This window comes from Schistocerca cancellata, unplaced genomic scaffold (assembly GCF_023864275.1).
Source record: "Schistocerca cancellata isolate TAMUIC-IGC-003103 unplaced genomic scaffold, iqSchCanc2.1 HiC_scaffold_1000, whole genome shotgun sequence".
Lineage (NCBI taxonomy): Eukaryota > Metazoa > Arthropoda > Insecta > Orthoptera > Acrididae > Schistocerca > Schistocerca cancellata.
The window spans coordinates 88-18,789 of record NW_026047005.1 but is presented as its reverse complement, the minus strand read 5'-3'; the positions used below and the strand labels follow the sequence as shown (position 1 = coordinate 18,789).

General features: G+C 52.3%; 13 non-coding genes across 13 annotated transcripts; all 13 read right to left on the bottom strand.

Moving 5' to 3' along the window:
• Positions 1-692: 692 nt before the first annotated feature.
• On the bottom strand, positions 693-811 carry LOC126150777 (5S ribosomal RNA). The gene has a single exon (XR_007531636.1). It is a non-coding gene; the product is annotated as a 5S ribosomal RNA (ribosomal RNA).
• A 1,292-nt stretch (positions 812-2,103) lies between these two features.
• Positions 2,104-2,222, bottom strand: LOC126150764 (5S ribosomal RNA). The gene has a single exon (XR_007531624.1). It is a non-coding gene; the product is annotated as a 5S ribosomal RNA (ribosomal RNA).
• A 1,284-nt stretch (positions 2,223-3,506) lies between these two features.
• Positions 3,507-3,625, bottom strand: LOC126150794 (5S ribosomal RNA). The gene has a single exon (XR_007531651.1). It is a non-coding gene; the product is annotated as a 5S ribosomal RNA (ribosomal RNA).
• A 1,284-nt stretch (positions 3,626-4,909) lies between these two features.
• On the bottom strand, positions 4,910-5,028 carry LOC126150775 (5S ribosomal RNA). Its single transcript, XR_007531634.1, has one exon. It is a non-coding gene; the product is annotated as a 5S ribosomal RNA (ribosomal RNA).
• A 1,284-nt stretch (positions 5,029-6,312) lies between these two features.
• Positions 6,313-6,431, bottom strand: LOC126150774 (5S ribosomal RNA). Its single transcript, XR_007531633.1, has one exon. It is a non-coding gene; the product is annotated as a 5S ribosomal RNA (ribosomal RNA).
• A 1,284-nt stretch (positions 6,432-7,715) lies between these two features.
• LOC126150773 (5S ribosomal RNA) lies at positions 7,716-7,834 on the bottom strand. Its single transcript, XR_007531632.1, has one exon. It is a non-coding gene; the product is annotated as a 5S ribosomal RNA (ribosomal RNA).
• A 1,284-nt stretch (positions 7,835-9,118) lies between these two features.
• Positions 9,119-9,237, bottom strand: LOC126150772 (5S ribosomal RNA). Its single transcript, XR_007531631.1, has one exon. It is a non-coding gene; the product is annotated as a 5S ribosomal RNA (ribosomal RNA).
• Positions 9,238-10,521: 1,284 nt separating this feature from the next.
• LOC126150771 (5S ribosomal RNA) lies at positions 10,522-10,640 on the bottom strand. The gene has a single exon (XR_007531630.1). It is a non-coding gene; the product is annotated as a 5S ribosomal RNA (ribosomal RNA).
• A 1,284-nt stretch (positions 10,641-11,924) lies between these two features.
• Positions 11,925-12,043, bottom strand: LOC126150770 (5S ribosomal RNA). Its single transcript, XR_007531629.1, has one exon. It is a non-coding gene; the product is annotated as a 5S ribosomal RNA (ribosomal RNA).
• A 1,284-nt stretch (positions 12,044-13,327) lies between these two features.
• LOC126150769 (5S ribosomal RNA) lies at positions 13,328-13,446 on the bottom strand. The gene has a single exon (XR_007531628.1). It is a non-coding gene; the product is annotated as a 5S ribosomal RNA (ribosomal RNA).
• A 1,284-nt stretch (positions 13,447-14,730) lies between these two features.
• Positions 14,731-14,849, bottom strand: LOC126150767 (5S ribosomal RNA). The gene has a single exon (XR_007531627.1). It is a non-coding gene; the product is annotated as a 5S ribosomal RNA (ribosomal RNA).
• Positions 14,850-16,132: 1,283 nt separating this feature from the next.
• On the bottom strand, positions 16,133-16,251 carry LOC126150766 (5S ribosomal RNA). Its single transcript, XR_007531626.1, has one exon. It is a non-coding gene; the product is annotated as a 5S ribosomal RNA (ribosomal RNA).
• Positions 16,252-17,535: 1,284 nt separating this feature from the next.
• Positions 17,536-17,654, bottom strand: LOC126150765 (5S ribosomal RNA). Its single transcript, XR_007531625.1, has one exon. It is a non-coding gene; the product is annotated as a 5S ribosomal RNA (ribosomal RNA).
• Between the last annotated feature and the right edge of the window lie 1,048 nt (positions 17,655-18,702).

The following is an 18,702-nucleotide window of genomic DNA, read 5'->3' as shown; positions in this document are numbered from 1 at the left end:
CCGTGCCATGGAAAGGTGCGAAACCAAGGACAGAAGACACAGAATTTTTGTTTACAAATTTGCACGTGTACACTGCTACAAAACAATAAGCCCGGACGTATTTCGGAACATTTCTGCCGCTTAATACTGTTTTGTTATTTCCAGAGACACTTTGGAAATCTTCCTTGGCACACGCTTCTTCAAACTGAGTTCCCTAATATCGTATCTTTTGTTTATTACAACAGATTTAAGTCATTGTGGAAACATCTTTGTCGCATCGGAAAGGTAGCGTGAAGAGACGGCTGGCAGGGCTGGCGACAAGAAAGCAAAATATGAAGACAGCCAGAGGTCCCAGGCAGTCGCCGATCCGAATACTAACGTTGTTGCTTAACTTGGGTGATGGCACGAGAACGGTTGGTTTTTATTTATTTATTTATTTATTTAGTTACTTTTCGGAATTTAGCACTGCTGCGTAACAGTAGGCTCTGGCGCATTTCAAGAACACATCTGTCGATTGGTAGTGTTTTGTCATTTTCAACGAGTTCCTAGCACTCTTCCTTCGCGCATTCTTACTCAAACCGAGTTCATTACCGTAATTTCGTATCTTACGTTTAATACAGTACTTTAAAATGCTTGTGGAAGCATCTTTGTCGACACCTGAAAGTTATTATGAAAAGAGGCCTGGCAGGTGTAGCGACGTAAAAATGAGAAAGAGCCATCAGCACGCGGTGTTCCCAGGCGGTCACCCATCCAAGTACTAACCGCGCCCGATGTTGCTTAACTTCGGTGATCGGACGAGAACCGGTGTAGTCAACATGGTACTGCCGTTGGCGTCCTTATAATGTAGCCGCACCACCGAAGAAGCATTCGCCTCTTCTCCCAACACACGCAATCGCCGCTTTCCGTGGCACATTTGACGCAAAGCGCGTCTTTCCACCTGGAAGGTGGCGCGGAGTGCGCGCTCGCCTCGGCGTCTCATAGGCGACTGCCGAACGTAGGTGAGACGCACAACACAGCTGCTCGATGCACCGCCTGTCATTCGTTTGGTGCGTGCGGCCTCCGACACCCACTGGCGACGCGCCTTGTTCCTGTTATCCGGCGCAGGGCTTGCGCGCGGCCGGGCGGCGGGGGGACTGCGCGGGGTGTTGCAGTGTCCTGCTGGACCGACGGAAGCTTTCTCACCTGCCTGACACACGCCGCGCTTCCAGATTTATGCGTAATTTGCGCGGTGCATTTGCATTCGCGCCTGTCCCCCCTCCCGTCCCGACTTGTCCCGACTTTGCTCGACTGCCGCTCGCTGCCGCTCGGGTCGCGGCCCATATGACAGCACAAGCACGAGAAACATCTGCGAGACGGGCGCGGGCCTGACCGGCGTGTCCGAGACGCCGTGGGCGGCCGTTCGGAGCTACTAGAGCAGCGCTGTGCCGTGCCATGGAAAGGTGCGAAACCAAGGACAGAAGACACAGAATTTTTGTTTACAAATTTGCACGTGTACACTGCTACAAAACAATAAGCCCGGACGTATTTCGGAACATTTCTGCCGCTTAATACTGTTTTGTTATTTCCAGAGACACTTTGGAAATCTTCCTTGGCACACGCTTCTTCAAACTGAGTTCCCTAATATCGTATCTTTTGTTTATTACAACAGATTTAAGTCATTGTGGAAACATCTTTGTCGCATCGGAAAGGTAGCGTGAAGAGACGGCTGGCAGGGCTGGCGACAAGAAAGCAAAATATGAAGACAGCCAGAGGTCCCAGGCAGTCGCCGATCCGAATACTAACGTTGTTGCTTAACTTGGGTGATTTCACGAGAACGGTTGGTTTTTATTTATTTATTTATTTATTTAGTTACTTTTCGGAATTTAGCACTGCTGCGTAACAGTAGGCTCTGGCGCATTTCAAGAACACATCTGTCGATTGGTAGTGTTTTGTCATTTTCAACGAGTTCCTAGCACTCTTCCTTCGCGCATTCTTACTCAAACCGAGTTCATTACCGTAATTTCGTATCTTACGTTTAATACAGTACTTTAAAATGCTTGTGGAAGCATCTTTGTCGACACCTGAAAGTTATTATGAAAAGAGGCCTGGCAGGTGTAGCGACGTAAAAATGAAAAAATTAGAAAGAGCCAACAGCACGCGGTGTTCCCAGGCGGTCACCCATCCAAGTACTAACCGCGCCCGATGTTGCTTAACTTCGGTGATCGGACGAGAACCGGTGTAGTCAACATGGTACTGCCGTTGGCGTCCTTATAATGTAGCCGCACCACCGAAGAAGCATTCGCCTCTTCTCCCAACACACGCAATCGCCGCTTTCCGTGGCACATTTGACGCAAAGCGCGTCTTTCCACCTGGAAGGTGGCGCGGAGTGCGCGCTCGCCTCGGCGTCTCATAGGCGACTGCCGAACGTAGGTGAGACGCACAACACAGCTGCTCGATGCACCGCCTGTCATTCGTTTGGTGCGTGCGGCCTCCGACACCCACTGGCGACGCGCCTTGTTCCTGTTATCCGGCGCAGGGCTTGCGCGCGGCCGGGCGGCGGGGGGACTGCGCGGGGTGTTGCAGTGTCCTGCTGGACCGACGGAAGCTTTCTCACCTGCCTGACACACGCCGCGCTTCCAGATTTATGCGTAATTTGCGCGGTGCATTTGCATTCGCGCCTGTCCCCCCTCCCGTCCCGACTTGTCCCGACTTTGCTCGACTGCCGCTCGCTGCCGCTCGGGTCGCGGCCCATATGACAGCACAAGCACGAGAAACATCTGCGAGACGGGCGCGGGCCTGACCGGCGTGTCCGAGACGCCGTGGGCGGCCGTTCGGAGCTACTAGAGCAGCGCTGTGCCGTGCCATGGAAAGGTGCGAAACCAAGGACAGAAGACACAGAATTTTTGTTTACAAATTTGCACGTGTACACTGCTACAAAACAATAAGCCCGGACGTATTTCGGAACATTTCTGCCGCTTAATACTGTTTTGTTATTTCCAGAGACACTTTGGAAATCTTCCTTGGCACACGCTTCTTCAAACTGAGTTCCCTAATATCGTATCTTTTGTTTATTACAACAGATTTAAGTCATTGTGGAAACATCTTTGTCGCATCGGAAAGGTAGCGTGAAGAGACGGCTGGCAGGGCTGGCGACAAGAAAGCAAAATATGAAGACAGCCAGAGGTCCCAGGCAGTCGCCGATCCGAATACTAACGTTGTTGCTTAACTTGGGTGATGGCACGAGAACGGTTGGTTTTTATTTATTTATTTATTTATTTAGTTACTTTTCGGAATTTAGCACTGCTGCGTAACAGTAGGCTCTGGCGCATTTCAAGAACACATCTGTCGATTGGTAGTGTTTTGTCATTTTCAACGAGTTCCTAGCACTCTTCCTTCGCGCATTCTTACTCAAACCGAGTTCATTACCGTAATTTCGTATCTTACGTTTAATACAGTACTTTAAAATGCTTGTGGAAGCATCTTTGTCGACACCTGAAAGTTATTATGAAAAGAGGCCTGGCAGGTGTAGCGACGTAAAAATGAGAAAGTGCCATCAGCACGCGGTGTTCCCAGGCGGTCACCCATCCAAGTACTAACCGCGCCCGATGTTGCTTAACTTCGGTGATCGGACGAGAACCGGTGTAGTCAACATGGTACTGCCGTTGGCGTCCTTATAATGTAGCCGCACCACCGAAGAAGCATTCGCCTCTTCTCCCAACACACGCAATCGCCGCTTTCCGTGGCACATTTGACGCAAAGCGCGTCTTTCCACCTGGAAGGTGGCGCGGAGTGCGCGCTCGCCTCGGCGTCTCATAGGCGACTGCCGAACGTAGGTGAGACGCACAACACAGCTGCTCGATGCACCGCCTGTCATTCGTTTGGTGCGTGCGGCCTCCGACACCCACTGGCGACGCGCCTTGTTCCTGTTATCCGGCGCAGGGCTTGCGCGCGGCCGGGCGGCGGGGGGACTGCGCGGGGTGTTGCAGTGTCCTGCTGGACCGACGGAAGCTTTCTCACCTGCCTGACACACGCCGCGCTTCCAGATTTATGCGTAATTTGCGCGGTGCATTTGCATTCGCGCCTGTCCCCCCTCCCGTCCCGACTTGTCCCGACTTTGCTCGACTGCCGCTCGCTGCCGCTCGGGTCGCGGCCCATATGACAGCACAAGCACGAGAAACATCTGCGAGACGGGCGCGGGCCTGACCGGCGTGTCCGAGACGCCGTGGGCGGCCGTTCGGAGCTACTAGAGCAGCGCTGTGCCGTGCCATGGAAAGGTGCGAAACCAAGGACAGAAGACACAGAATTTTTGTTTACAAATTTGCACGTGTACACTGCTACAAAACAATAAGCCCGGACGTATTTCGGAACATTTCTGCCGCTTAATACTGTTTTGTTATTTCCAGAGACACTTTGGAAATCTTCCTTGGCACACGCTTCTTCAAACTGAGTTCCCTAATATCGTATCTTTTGTTTATTACAACAGATTTAAGTCATTGTGGAAACATCTTTGTCGCATCGGAAAGGTAGCGTGAAGAGACGGCTGGCAGGGCTGGCGACAAGAAAGCAAAATATGAAGACAGCCAGAGGTCCCAGGCAGTCGCCGATCCGAATACTAACGTTGTTGCTTAACTTGGGTGATGGCACGAGAACGGTTGGTTTTTATTTATTTATTTATTTATTTAGTTACTTTTCGGAATTTAGCACTGCTGCGTAACAGTAGGCTCTGGCGCATTTCAAGAACACATCTGTCGATTGGTAGTGTTTTGTCATTTTCAACGAGTTCCTAGCACTCTTCCTTCGCGCATTCTTACTCAAACCGAGTTCATTACCGTAATTTCGTATCTTACGTTTAATACAGTACTTTAAAATGCTTGTGGAAGCATCTTTGTCGACACCTGAAAGTTATTATGAAAAGAGGCCTGGCAGGTGTAGCGACGTAAAAATGAGAAAGAGCCATCAGCACGCGGTGTTCCCAGGCGGTCACCCATCCAAGTACTAACCGCGCCCGATGTTGCTTAACTTCGGTGATCGGACGAGAACCGGTGTAGTCAACATGGTACTGCCGTTGGCGTCCTTATAATGTAGCCGCACCACCGAAGAAGCATTCGCCTCTTCTCCCAACACACGCAATCGCCGCTTTCCGTGGCACATTTGACGCAAAGCGCGTCTTTCCACCTGGAAGGTGGCGCGGAGTGCGCGCTCGCCTCGGCGTCTCATAGGCGACTGCCGAACGTAGGTGAGACGCACAACACAGCTGCTCGATGCACCGCCTGTCATTCGTTTGGTGCGTGCGGCCTCCGACACCCACTGGCGACGCGCCTTGTTCCTGTTATCCGGCGCAGGGCTTGCGCGCGGCCGGGCGGCGGGGGGACTGCGCGGGGTGTTGCAGTGTCCTGCTGGACCGACGGAAGCTTTCTCACCTGCCTGACACACGCCGCGCTTCCAGATTTATGCGTAATTTGCGCGGTGCATTTGCATTCGCGCCTGTCCCCCCTCCCGTCCCGACTTGTCCCGACTTTGCTCGACTGCCGCTCGCTGCCGCTCGGGTCGCGGCCCATATGACAGCACAAGCACGAGAAACATCTGCGAGACGGGCGCGGGCCTGACCGGCGTGTCCGAGACGCCGTGGGCGGCCGTTCGGAGCTACTAGAGCAGCGCTGTGCCGTGCCATGGAAAGGTGCGAAACCAAGGACAGAAGACACAGAATTTTTGTTTACAAATTTGCACGTGTACACTGCTACAAAACAATAAGCCCGGACGTATTTCGGAACATTTCTGCCGCTTAATACTGTTTTGTTATTTCCAGAGACACTTTGGAAATCTTCCTTGGCACACGCTTCTTCAAACTGAGTTCCCTAATATCGTATCTTTTGTTTATTACAACAGATTTAAGTCATTGTGGAAACATCTTTGTCGCATCGGAAAGGTAGCGTGAAGAGACGGCTGGCAGGGCTGGCGACAAGAAAGCAAAATATGAAGACAGCCAGAGGTCCCAGGCAGTCGCCGATCCGAATACTAACGTTGTTGCTTAACTTGGGTGATGGCACGAGAACGGTTGGTTTTTATTTATTTATTTATTTATTTAGTTACTTTTCGGAATTTAGCACTGCTGCGTAACAGTAGGCTCTGGCGCATTTCAAGAACACATCTGTCGATTGGTAGTGTTTTGTCATTTTCAACGAGTTCCTAGCACTCTTCCTTCGCGCATTCTTACTCAAACCGAGTTCATTACCGTAATTTCGTATCTTACGTTTAATACAGTACTTTAAAATGCTTGTGGAAGCATCTTTGTCGACACCTGAAAGTTATTATGAAAAGAGGCCTGGCAGGTGTAGCGACGTAAAAATGAGAAAGAGCCATCAGCACGCGGTGTTCCCAGGCGGTCACCCATCCAAGTACTAACCGCGCCCGATGTTGCTTAACTTCGGTGATCGGACGAGAACCGGTGTAGTCAACATGGTACTGCCGTTGGCGTCCTTATAATGTAGCCGCACCACCGAAGAAGCATTCGCCTCTTCTCCCAACACACGCAATCGCCGCTTTCCGTGGCACATTTGACGCAAAGCGCGTCTTTCCACCTGGAAGGTGGCGCGGAGTGCGCGCTCGCCTCGGCGTCTCATAGGCGACTGCCGAACGTAGGTGAGACGCACAACACAGCTGCTCGATGCACCGCCTGTCATTCGTTTGGTGCGTGCGGCCTCCGACACCCACTGGCGACGCGCCTTGTTCCTGTTATCCGGCGCAGGGCTTGCGCGCGGCCGGGCGGCGGGGGGACTGCGCGGGGTGTTGCAGTGTCCTGCTGGACCGACGGAAGCTTTCTCACCTGCCTGACACACGCCGCGCTTCCAGATTTATGCGTAATTTGCGCGGTGCATTTGCATTCGCGCCTGTCCCCCCTCCCGTCCCGACTTGTCCCGACTTTGCTCGACTGCCGCTCGCTGCCGCTCGGGTCGCGGCCCATATGACAGCACAAGCACGAGAAACATCTGCGAGACGGGCGCGGGCCTGACCGGCGTGTCCGAGACGCCGTGGGCGGCCGTTCGGAGCTACTAGAGCAGCGCTGTGCCGTGCCATGGAAAGGTGCGAAACCAAGGACAGAAGACACAGAATTTTTGTTTACAAATTTGCACGTGTACACTGCTACAAAACAATAAGCCCGGACGTATTTCGGAACATTTCTGCCGCTTAATACTGTTTTGTTATTTCCAGAGACACTTTGGAAATCTTCCTTGGCACACGCTTCTTCAAACTGAGTTCCCTAATATCGTATCTTTTGTTTATTACAACAGATTTAAGTCATTGTGGAAACATCTTTGTCGCATCGGAAAGGTAGCGTGAAGAGACGGCTGGCAGGGCTGGCGACAAGAAAGCAAAATATGAAGACAGCCAGAGGTCCCAGGCAGTCGCCGATCCGAATACTAACGTTGTTGCTTAACTTGGGTGATGGCACGAGAACGGTTGGTTTTTATTTATTTATTTATTTATTTAGTTACTTTTCGGAATTTAGCACTGCTGCGTAACAGTAGGCTCTGGCGCATTTCAAGAACACATCTGTCGATTGGTAGTGTTTTGTCATTTTCAACGAGTTCCTAGCACTCTTCCTTCGCGCATTCTTACTCAAACCGAGTTCATTACCGTAATTTCGTATCTTACGTTTAATACAGTACTTTAAAATGCTTGTGGAAGCATCTTTGTCGACACCTGAAAGTTATTATGAAAAGAGGCCTGGCAGGTGTAGCGACGTAAAAATGAGAAAGAGCCATCAGCACGCGGTGTTCCCAGGCGGTCACCCATCCAAGTACTAACCGCGCCCGATGTTGCTTAACTTCGGTGATCGGACGAGAACCGGTGTAGTCAACATGGTACTGCCGTTGGCGTCCTTATAATGTAGCCGCACCACCGAAGAAGCATTCGCCTCTTCTCCCAACACACGCAATCGCCGCTTTCCGTGGCACATTTGACGCAAAGCGCGTCTTTCCACCTGGAAGGTGGCGCGGAGTGCGCGCTCGCCTCGGCGTCTCATAGGCGACTGCCGAACGTAGGTGAGACGCACAACACAGCTGCTCGATGCACCGCCTGTCATTCGTTTGGTGCGTGCGGCCTCCGACACCCACTGGCGACGCGCCTTGTTCCTGTTATCCGGCGCAGGGCTTGCGCGCGGCCGGGCGGCGGGGGGACTGCGCGGGGTGTTGCAGTGTCCTGCTGGACCGACGGAAGCTTTCTCACCTGCCTGACACACGCCGCGCTTCCAGATTTATGCGTAATTTGCGCGGTGCATTTGCATTCGCGCCTGTCCCCCCTCCCGTCCCGACTTGTCCCGACTTTGCTCGACTGCCGCTCGCTGCCGCTCGGGTCGCGGCCCATATGACAGCACAAGCACGAGAAACATCTGCGAGACGGGCGCGGGCCTGACCGGCGTGTCCGAGACGCCGTGGGCGGCCGTTCGGAGCTACTAGAGCAGCGCTGTGCCGTGCCATGGAAAGGTGCGAAACCAAGGACAGAAGACACAGAATTTTTGTTTACAAATTTGCACGTGTACACTGCTACAAAACAATAAGCCCGGACGTATTTCGGAACATTTCTGCCGCTTAATACTGTTTTGTTATTTCCAGAGACACTTTGGAAATCTTCCTTGGCACACGCTTCTTCAAACTGAGTTCCCTAATATCGTATCTTTTGTTTATTACAACAGATTTAAGTCATTGTGGAAACATCTTTGTCGCATCGGAAAGGTAGCGTGAAGAGACGGCTGGCAGGGCTGGCGACAAGAAAGCAAAATATGAAGACAGCCAGAGGTCCCAGGCAGTCGCCGATCCGAATACTAACGTTGTTGCTTAACTTGGGTGATGGCACGAGAACGGTTGGTTTTTATTTATTTATTTATTTATTTAGTTACTTTTCGGAATTTAGCACTGCTGCGTAACAGTAGGCTCTGGCGCATTTCAAGAACACATCTGTCGATTGGTAGTGTTTTGTCATTTTCAACGAGTTCCTAGCACTCTTCCTTCGCGCATTCTTACTCAAACCGAGTTCATTACCGTAATTTCGTATCTTACGTTTAATACAGTACTTTAAAATGCTTGTGGAAGCATCTTTGTCGACACCTGAAAGTTATTATGAAAAGAGGCCTGGCAGGTGTAGCGACGTAAAAATGAGAAAGAGCCATCAGCACGCGGTGTTCCCAGGCGGTCACCCATCCAAGTACTAACCGCGCCCGATGTTGCTTAACTTCGGTGATCGGACGAGAACCGGTGTAGTCAACATGGTACTGCCGTTGGCGTCCTTATAATGTAGCCGCACCACCGAAGAAGCATTCGCCTCTTCTCCCAACACACGCAATCGCCGCTTTCCGTGGCACATTTGACGCAAAGCGCGTCTTTCCACCTGGAAGGTGGCGCGGAGTGCGCGCTCGCCTCGGCGTCTCATAGGCGACTGCCGAACGTAGGTGAGACGCACAACACAGCTGCTCGATGCACCGCCTGTCATTCGTTTGGTGCGTGCGGCCTCCGACACCCACTGGCGACGCGCCTTGTTCCTGTTATCCGGCGCAGGGCTTGCGCGCGGCCGGGCGGCGGGGGGACTGCGCGGGGTGTTGCAGTGTCCTGCTGGACCGACGGAAGCTTTCTCACCTGCCTGACACACGCCGCGCTTCCAGATTTATGCGTAATTTGCGCGGTGCATTTGCATTCGCGCCTGTCCCCCCTCCCGTCCCGACTTGTCCCGACTTTGCTCGACTGCCGCTCGCTGCCGCTCGGGTCGCGGCCCATATGACAGCACAAGCACGAGAAACATCTGCGAGACGGGCGCGGGCCTGACCGGCGTGTCCGAGACGCCGTGGGCGGCCGTTCGGAGCTACTAGAGCAGCGCTGTGCCGTGCCATGGAAAGGTGCGAAACCAAGGACAGAAGACACAGAATTTTTGTTTACAAATTTGCACGTGTACACTGCTACAAAACAATAAGCCCGGACGTATTTCGGAACATTTCTGCCGCTTAATACTGTTTTGTTATTTCCAGAGACACTTTGGAAATCTTCCTTGGCACACGCTTCTTCAAACTGAGTTCCCTAATATCGTATCTTTTGTTTATTACAACAGATTTAAGTCATTGTGGAAACATCTTTGTCGCATCGGAAAGGTAGCGTGAAGAGACGGCTGGCAGGGCTGGCGACAAGAAAGCAAAATATGAAGACAGCCAGAGGTCCCAGGCAGTCGCCGATCCGAATACTAACGTTGTTGCTTAACTTGGGTGATGGCACGAGAACGGTTGGTTTTTTTTTATTTATTTATTTATTTAGTTACTTTTCGGAATTTAGCACTGCTGCGTAACAGTAGGCTCTGGCGCATTTCAAGAACACATCTGTCGATTGGTAGTGTTTTGTCATTTTCAACGAGTTCCTAGCACTCTTCCTTCGCGCATTCTTACTCAAACCGAGTTCATTACCGTAATTTCGTATCTTACGTTTAATACAGTACTTTAAAATGCTTGTGGAAGCATCTTTGTCGACACCTGAAAGTTATTATGAAAAGAGGCCTGGCAGGTGTAGCGACGTAAAAATGAGAAAGAGCCATCAGCACGCGGTGTTCCCAGGCGGTCACCCATCCAAGTACTAACCGCGCCCGATGTTGCTTAACTTCGGTGATCGGACGAGAACCGGTGTAGTCAACATGGTACTGCCGTTGGCGTCCTTATAATGTAGCCGCACCACCGAAGAAGCATTCGCCTCTTCTCCCAACACACGCAATCGCCGCTTTCCGTGGCACATTTGACGCAAAGCGCGTCTTTCCACCTGGAAGGTGGCGCGGAGTGCGCGCTCGCCTCGGCGTCTCATAGGCGACTGCCGAACGTAGGTGAGACGCACAACACAGCTGCTCGATGCACCGCCTGTCATTCGTTTGGTGCGTGCGGCCTCCGACACCCACTGGCGACGCGCCTTGTTCCTGTTATCCGGCGCAGGGCTTGCGCGCGGCCGGGCGGCGGGGGGACTGCGCGGGGTGTTGCAGTGTCCTGCTGGACCGACGGAAGCTTTCTCACCTGCCTGACACACGCCGCGCTTCCAGATTTATGCGTAATTTGCGCGGTGCATTTGCATTCGCGCCTGTCCCCCCTCCCGTCCCGACTTGTCCCGACTTTGCTCGACTGCCGCTCGCTGCCGCTCGGGTCGCGGCCCATATGACAGCACAAGCACGAGAAACATCTGCGAGACGGGCGCGGGCCTGACCGGCGTGTCCGAGACGCCGTGGGCGGCCGTTCGGAGCTACTAGAGCAGCGCTGTGCCGTGCCATGGAAAGGTGCGAAACCAAGGACAGAAGACACAGAATTTTTGTTTACAAATTTGCACGTGTACACTGCTACAAAACAATAAGCCCGGACGTATTTCGGAACATTTCTGCCGCTTAATACTGTTTTGTTATTTCCAGAGACACTTTGGAAATCTTCCTTGGCACACGCTTCTTCAAACTGAGTTCCCTAATATCGTATCTTTTGTTTATTACAACAGATTTAAGTCATTGTGGAAACATCTTTGTCGCATCGGAAAGGTAGCGTGAAGAGACGGCTGGCAGGGCTGGCGACAAGAAAGCAAAATATGAAGACAGCCAGAGGTCCCAGGCAGTCGCCGATCCGAATACTAACGTTGTTGCTTAACTTGGGTGATGGCACGAGAACGGTTGGTTTTTTTTTATTTATTTATTTATTTAGTTACTTTTCGGAATTTAGCACTGCTGCGTAACAGTAGGCTCTGGCGCATTTCAAGAACACATCTGTCGATTGGTAGTGTTTTGTCATTTTCAACGAGTTCCTAGCACTCTTCCTTCGCGCATTCTTACTCAAACCGAGTTCATTACCGTAATTTCGTATCTTACGTTTAATACAGTACTTTAAAATGCTTGTGGAAGCATCTTTGTCGACACCTGAAAGTTATTATGAAAAGAGGCCTGGCAGGTGTAGCGACGTAAAAATGAGAAAGAGCCATCAGCACGCGGTGTTCCCAGGCGGTCACCCATCCAAGTACTAACCGCGCCCGATGTTGCTTAACTTCGGTGATCGGACGAGAACCGGTGTAGTCAACATGGTACTGCCGTTGGCGTCCTTATACTGTAGCCGCACCACCGAAGAAGCATTCGCCTCTTCTCCCAACACACGCAATCGCCGCTTTCCGTGGCACATTTGACGCAAAGCGCGTCTTTCCACCTGGAAGGTGGCGCGGAGTGCGCGCTCGCCTCGGCGTCTCATAGGCGACTGCCGAACGTAGGTGAGACGCACAACACAGCTGCTCGATGCACCGCCTGTCATTCGTTTGGTGCGTGCGGCCTCCGACACCCACTGGCGACGCGCCTTGTTCCTGTTATCCGGCGCAGGGCTTGCGCGCGGCCGGGCGGCGGGGGGACTGCGCGGGGTGTTGCAGTGTCCTGCTGGACCGACGGAAGCTTTCTCACCTGCCTGACACACGCCGCGCTTCCAGATTTATGCGTAATTTGCGCGGTGCATTTGCATTCGCGCCTGTCCCCCCTCCCGTCCCGACTTGTCCCGACTTTGCTCGACTGCCGCTCGCTGCCGCTCGGGTCGCGGCCCATATGACAGCACAAGCACGAGAAACATCTGCGAGACGGGCGCGGGCCTGACCGGCGTGTCCGAGACGCCGTGGGCGGCCGTTCGGAGCTACTAGAGCAGCGCTGTGCCGTGCCATGGAAAGGTGCGAAACCAAGGACAGAAGACACAGAATTTTTGTTTACAAATTTGCACGTGTACACTGCTACAAAACAATAAGCCCGGACGTATTTCGGAACATTTCTGCCGCTTAATACTGTTTTGTTATTTCCAGAGACACTTTGGAAATCTTCCTTGGCACACGCTTCTTCAAACTGAGTTCCCTAATATCGTATCTTTTGTTTATTACAACAGATTTAAGTCATTGTGGAAACATCTTTGTCGCATCGGAAAGGTAGCGTGAAGAGACGGCTGGCAGGGCTGGCGACAAGAAAGCAAAATATGAAGACAGCCAGAGGTCCCAGGCAGTCGCCGATCCGAATACTAACGTTGTTGCTTAACTTGGGTGATGGCACGAGAACGGTTGGTTTTTTTTTATTTATTTATTTATTTAGTTACTTTTCGGAATTTAGCACTGCTGCGTAACAGTAGGCTCTGGCGCATTTCAAGAACACATCTGTCGATTGGTAGTGTTTTGTCATTTTCAACGAGTTCCTAGCACTCTTCCTTCGCGCATTCTTACTCAAACCGAGTTCATTACCGTAATTTCGTATCTTACGTTTAATACAGTACTTTAAAATGCTTGTGGAAGCATCTTTGTCGACACCTGAAAGTTATTATGAAAAGAGGCCTGGCAGGTGTAGCGACGTAAAAATGAGAAAGAGCCATCAGCACGCGGTGTTCCCAGGCGGTCACCCATCCAAGTACTAACCGCGCCCGATGTTGCTTAACTTCGGTGATCGGACGAGAACCGGTGTAGTCAACATGGTACTGCCGTTGGCGTCCTTATACTGTAGCCGCACCACCGAAGAAGCATTCGCCTCTTCTCCCAACACACGCAATCGCCGCTTTCCGTGGCACATTTGACGCAAAGCGCGTCTTTCCACCTGGAAGGTGGCGCGGAGTGCGCGCTCGCCTCGGCGTCTCATAGGCGACTGCCGAACGTAGGTGAGACGCACAACACAGCTGCTCGATGCACCGCCTGTCATTCGTTTGGTGCGTGCGGCCTCCGACACCCACTGGCGACGCGCCTTGTTCCTGTTATCCGGCGCAGGGCTTGCGCGCGGCCGGGCGGCGGGGGGACTGCGCGGGGTGTTGCAGTGTCCTGCTGGACCGACGGAAGCTTTCTCACCTGCCTGACACACGCCGCGCTTCCAGATTTATGCGTAATTTGCGCGGTGCATTTGCATTCGCGCCTGTCCCCCCTCCCGTCCCGACTTGTCCCGACTTTGCTCGACTGCCGCTCGCTGCCGCTCGGGTCGCGGCCCATATGACAGCACAAGCACGAGAAACATCTGCGAGACGGGCGCGGGCCTGACCGGCGTGTCCGAGACGCCGTGGGCGGCCGTTCGGAGCTACTAGAGCAGCGCTGTGCCGTGCCATGGAAAGGTGCGAAACCAAGGACAGAAGACACAGAATTTTTGTTTACAAATTTGCACGTGTACACTGCTACAAAACAATAAGCCCGGACGTATTTCGGAACATTTCTGCCGCTTAATACTGTTTTGTTATTTCCAGAGACACTTTGGAAATCTTCCTTGGCACACGCTTCTTCAAACTGAGTTCCCTAATATCGTATCTTTTGTTTATTACAACAGATTTAAGTCATTGTGGAAACATCTTTGTCGCATCGGAAAGGTAGCGTGAAGAGACGGCTGGCAGGGCTGGCGACAAGAAAGCAAAATATGAAGACAGCCAGAGGTCCCAGGCAGTCGCCGATCCGAATACTAACGTTGTTGCTTAACTTGGGTGATGGCACGAGAACGGTTGGTTTTTTTTTATTTATTTATTTATTTAGTTACTTTTCGGAATTTAGCACTGCTGCGTAACAGTAGGCTCTGGCGCATTTCAAGAACACATCTGTCGATTGGTAGTGTTTTGTCATTTTCAACGAGTTCCTAGCACTCTTCCTTCGCGCATTCTTACTCAAACCGAGTTCATTACCGTAATTTCGTATCTTACGTTTAATACAGTACTTTAAAATGCTTGTGGAAGCATCTTTGTCGACACCTGAAAGTTATTATGAAAAGAGGCCTGGCAGGTGTAGCGACGTAAAAATGAGAAAGAGCCATCAGCACGCGGTGTTCCCAGGCGGTCACCCATCCAAGTACTAACCGCGCCCGATGTTGCTTAACTTCGGTGATCGGACGAGAACCGGTGTAGTCAACATGGTACTGCCGTTGGCGTCCTTATACTGTAGCCGCACCACCGAAGAAGCATTCGCCTCTTCTCCCAACACACGCAATCGCCGCTTTCCGTGGCACATTTGACGCAAAGCGCGTCTTTCCACCTGGAAGGTGGCGCGGAGTGCGCGCTCGCCTCGGCGTCTCATAGGCGACTGCCGAACGTAGGTGAGACGCACAACACAGCTGCTCGATGCACCGCCTGTCATTCGTTTGGTGCGTGCGGCCTCCGACACCCACTGGCGACGCGCCTTGTTCCTGTTATCCGGCGCAGGGCTTGCGCGCGGCCGGGCGGCGGGGGGACTGCGCGGGGTGTTGCAGTGTCCTGCTGGACCGACGGAAGCTTTCTCACCTGCCTGACACACGCCGCGCTTCCAGATTTATGCGTAATTTGCGCGGTGCATTTGCATTCGCGCCTGTCCCCCCTCCCGTCCCGACTTGTCCCGACTTTGCTCGACTGCCGCTCGCTGCCGCTCGGGTCGCGGCCCATATGACAGCACAAGCACGAGAAACATCTGCGAGACGGGCGCGGGCCTGACCGGCGTGTCCGAGACGCCGTGGGCGGCCGTTCGGAGCTACTAGAGCAGCGCTGTGCCGTGCCATGGAAAGGTGCGAAACCAAGGACAGAAGACACAGAATTTTTGTTTACAAATTTGCACGTGTACACTGCTACAAAACAATAAGCCCGGACGTATTTCGGAACATTTCTGCCGCTTAATACTGTTTTGTTATTTCCAGAGACACTTTGGAAATCTTCCTTGGCACACGCTTCTTCAAACTGAGTTCCCTAATATCGTATCTTTTGTTTATTACAACAGATTTAAGTCATTGTGGAAACATCTTTGTCGCATCGAAAGGTAGCGTGAAGAGACGGCTGGCAGGGCTGGCGACAAGAAAGCAAAATATGAAGACAGCCAGAGGTCCCAGGCAGTCGCCGATCCGAATACTAACGTTGTTGCTTAACTTGGGTGATGGCACGAGAACGGTTGGTTTTTTTTTATTTATTTATTTATTTAGTTACTTTTCGGAATTTAGCACTGCTGCGTAACAGTAGGCTCTGGCGCATTTCAAGAACACATCTGTCGATTGGTAGTGTTTTGTCATTTTCAACGAGTTCCTAGCACTCTTCCTTCGCGCATTCTTACTCAAACCGAGTTCATTACCGTAATTTCGTATCTTACGTTTAATACAGTACTTTAAAATGCTTGTGGAAGCATCTTTGTCGACACCTGAAAGTTATTATGAAAAGAGGCCTGGCAGGTGTAGCGACGTAAAAATGAGAAAGAGCCATCAGCACGCGGTGTTCCCAGGCGGTCACCCATCCAAGTACTAACCGCGCCCGATGTTGCTTAACTTCGGTGATCGGACGAGAACCGGTGTAGTCAACATGGTACTGCCGTTGGCGTCCTTATACTGTAGCCGCACCACCGAAGAAGCATTCGCCTCTTCTCCCAACACACGCAATCGCCGCTTTCCGTGGCACATTTGACGCAAAGCGCGTCTTTCCACCTGGAAGGTGGCGCGGAGTGCGCGCTCGCCTCGGCGTCTCATAGGCGACTGCCGAACGTAGGTGAGACGCACAACACAGCTGCTCGATGCACCGCCTGTCATTCGTTTGGTGCGTGCGGCCTCCGACACCCACTGGCGACGCGCCTTGTTCCTGTTATCCGGCGCAGGGCTTGCGCGCGGCCGGGCGGCGGGGGGACTGCGCGGGGTGTTGCAGTGTCCTGCTGGACCGACGGAAGCTTTCTCACCTGCCTGACACACGCCGCGCTTCCAGATTTATGCGTAATTTGCGCGGTGCATTTGCATTCGCGCCTGTCCCCCCTCCCGTCCCGACTTGTCCCGACTTTGCTCGACTGCCGCTCGCTGCCGCTCGGGTCGCGGCCCATATGACAGCACAAGCACGAGAAACATCTGCGAGACGGGCGCGGGCCTGACCGGCGTGTCCGAGACGCCGTGGGCGGCCGTTCGGAGCTACTAGAGCAGCGCTGTGCCGTGCCATGGAAAGGTGCGAAACCAAGGACAGAAGACACAGAATTTTTGTTTACAAATTTGCACGTGTACACTGCTACAAAACAATAAGCCCGGACGTATTTCGGAACATTTCTGCCGCTTAATACTGTTTTGTTATTTCCAGAGACACTTTGGAAATCTTCCTTGGCACACGCTTCTTCAAACTGAGTTCCCTAATATCGTATCTTTTGTTTATTACAACAGATTTAAGTCATTGTGGAAACATCTTTGTCGCATCGGAAAGGTAGCGTGAAGAGACGGCTGGCAGGGCTGGCGACAAGAAAGCAAAATATGAAGACAGCCAGAGGTCCCAGGCAGTCGCCGATCCGAATACTAACGTTGTTGCTTAACTTGGGTGATGGCACGAGAACGGTTGGTTTTTTTTTATTTATTTATTTATTTAGTTACTTTTCGGAATTTAGCACTGCTGCGTAACAGTAGGCTCTGGCGCATTTCAAGAACACATCTGTCGATTGGTAGTGTTTTGTCATTTTCAACGAGTTCCTAGCACTCTTCCTTCGCGCATTCTTACTCAAACCGAGTTCATTACCGTAATTTCGTATCTTACGTTTAATACAGTACTTTAAAATGCTTGTGGAAGCATCTTTGTCGACACCTGAAAGTTATTATGAAAAGAGGCCTGGCAGGTGTAGCGACGTAAAAATGAGAAAGAGCCATCAGCACGCGGTGTTCCCAGGCGGTCACCCATCCAAGTACTAACCGCGCCCGATGTTGCTTAACTTCGGTGATCGGACGAGAACCGGTGTAGTCAACATGGTACTGCCGTTGGCGTCCTTATAATGTAGCCGCACCACCGAAGAAGCATTCGCCTCTTCTCCCAACACACGCAATCGCCGCTTTCCGTGGCACATTTGACGCAAAGCGCGTCTTTCCACCTGGAAGGTGGCGCGGAGTGCGCGCTCGCCTCGGCGTCTCATAGGCGACTGCCGAACGTAGGTGAGACGCACAACACAGCTGCTCGATGCACCGCCTGTCATTCGTTTGGTGCGTGCGGCCTCCGACACCCACTGGCGACGCGCCTTGTTCCTGTTATCCGGCGCAGGGCTTGCGCGCGGCCGGGCGGCGGGGGGACTGCGCGGGGTGTTGCAGTGTCCTGCTGGACCGACGGAAGCTTTCTCACCTGCCTGACACACGCCGCGCTTCCAGATTTATGCGTAATTTGCGCGGTGCATTTGCATTCGCGCCTGTCCCCCCTCCCGTCCCGACTTGTCCCGACTTTGCTCGACTGCCGCTCGCTGCCGCTCGGGTCGCGGCCCATATGACAGCACAAGCACGAGAAACATCTGCGAGACGGGCGCGGGCCTGACCGGCGTGTCCGAGACGCCGTGGGCGGCCGTTCGGAGCTACTAGAGCAGCGCTGTGCCGTGCCATGGAAAGGTGCGAAACCAAGGACAGAAGACACAGAATTTTTGTTTACAAATTTGCACGTGTACACTGCTACAAAACAATAAGCCCGGACGTATTTCGGAACATTTCTGCCGCTTAATACTGTTTTGTTATTTCCAGAGACACTTTGGAAATCTTCCTTGGCACACGCTTCTTCAAACTGAGTTCCCTAATATCGTATCTTTTGTTTATTACAACAGATTTAAGTCATTGTGGAAACATCTTTGTCGCATCGGAAAGGTAGCGTGAAGAGACGGCTGGCAGGGCTGGCGACAAGAAAGCAAAATATGAAGACAGCCAGAGGTCCCAGGCAGTCGCCGATCCGAATACTAACGTTGTTGCTTAACTTGGGTGATGGCACGAGAACGGTTGGTTTTTTTTTATTTATTTATTTATTTAGTTACTTTTCGGAATTTAGCACTGCTGCGTAAC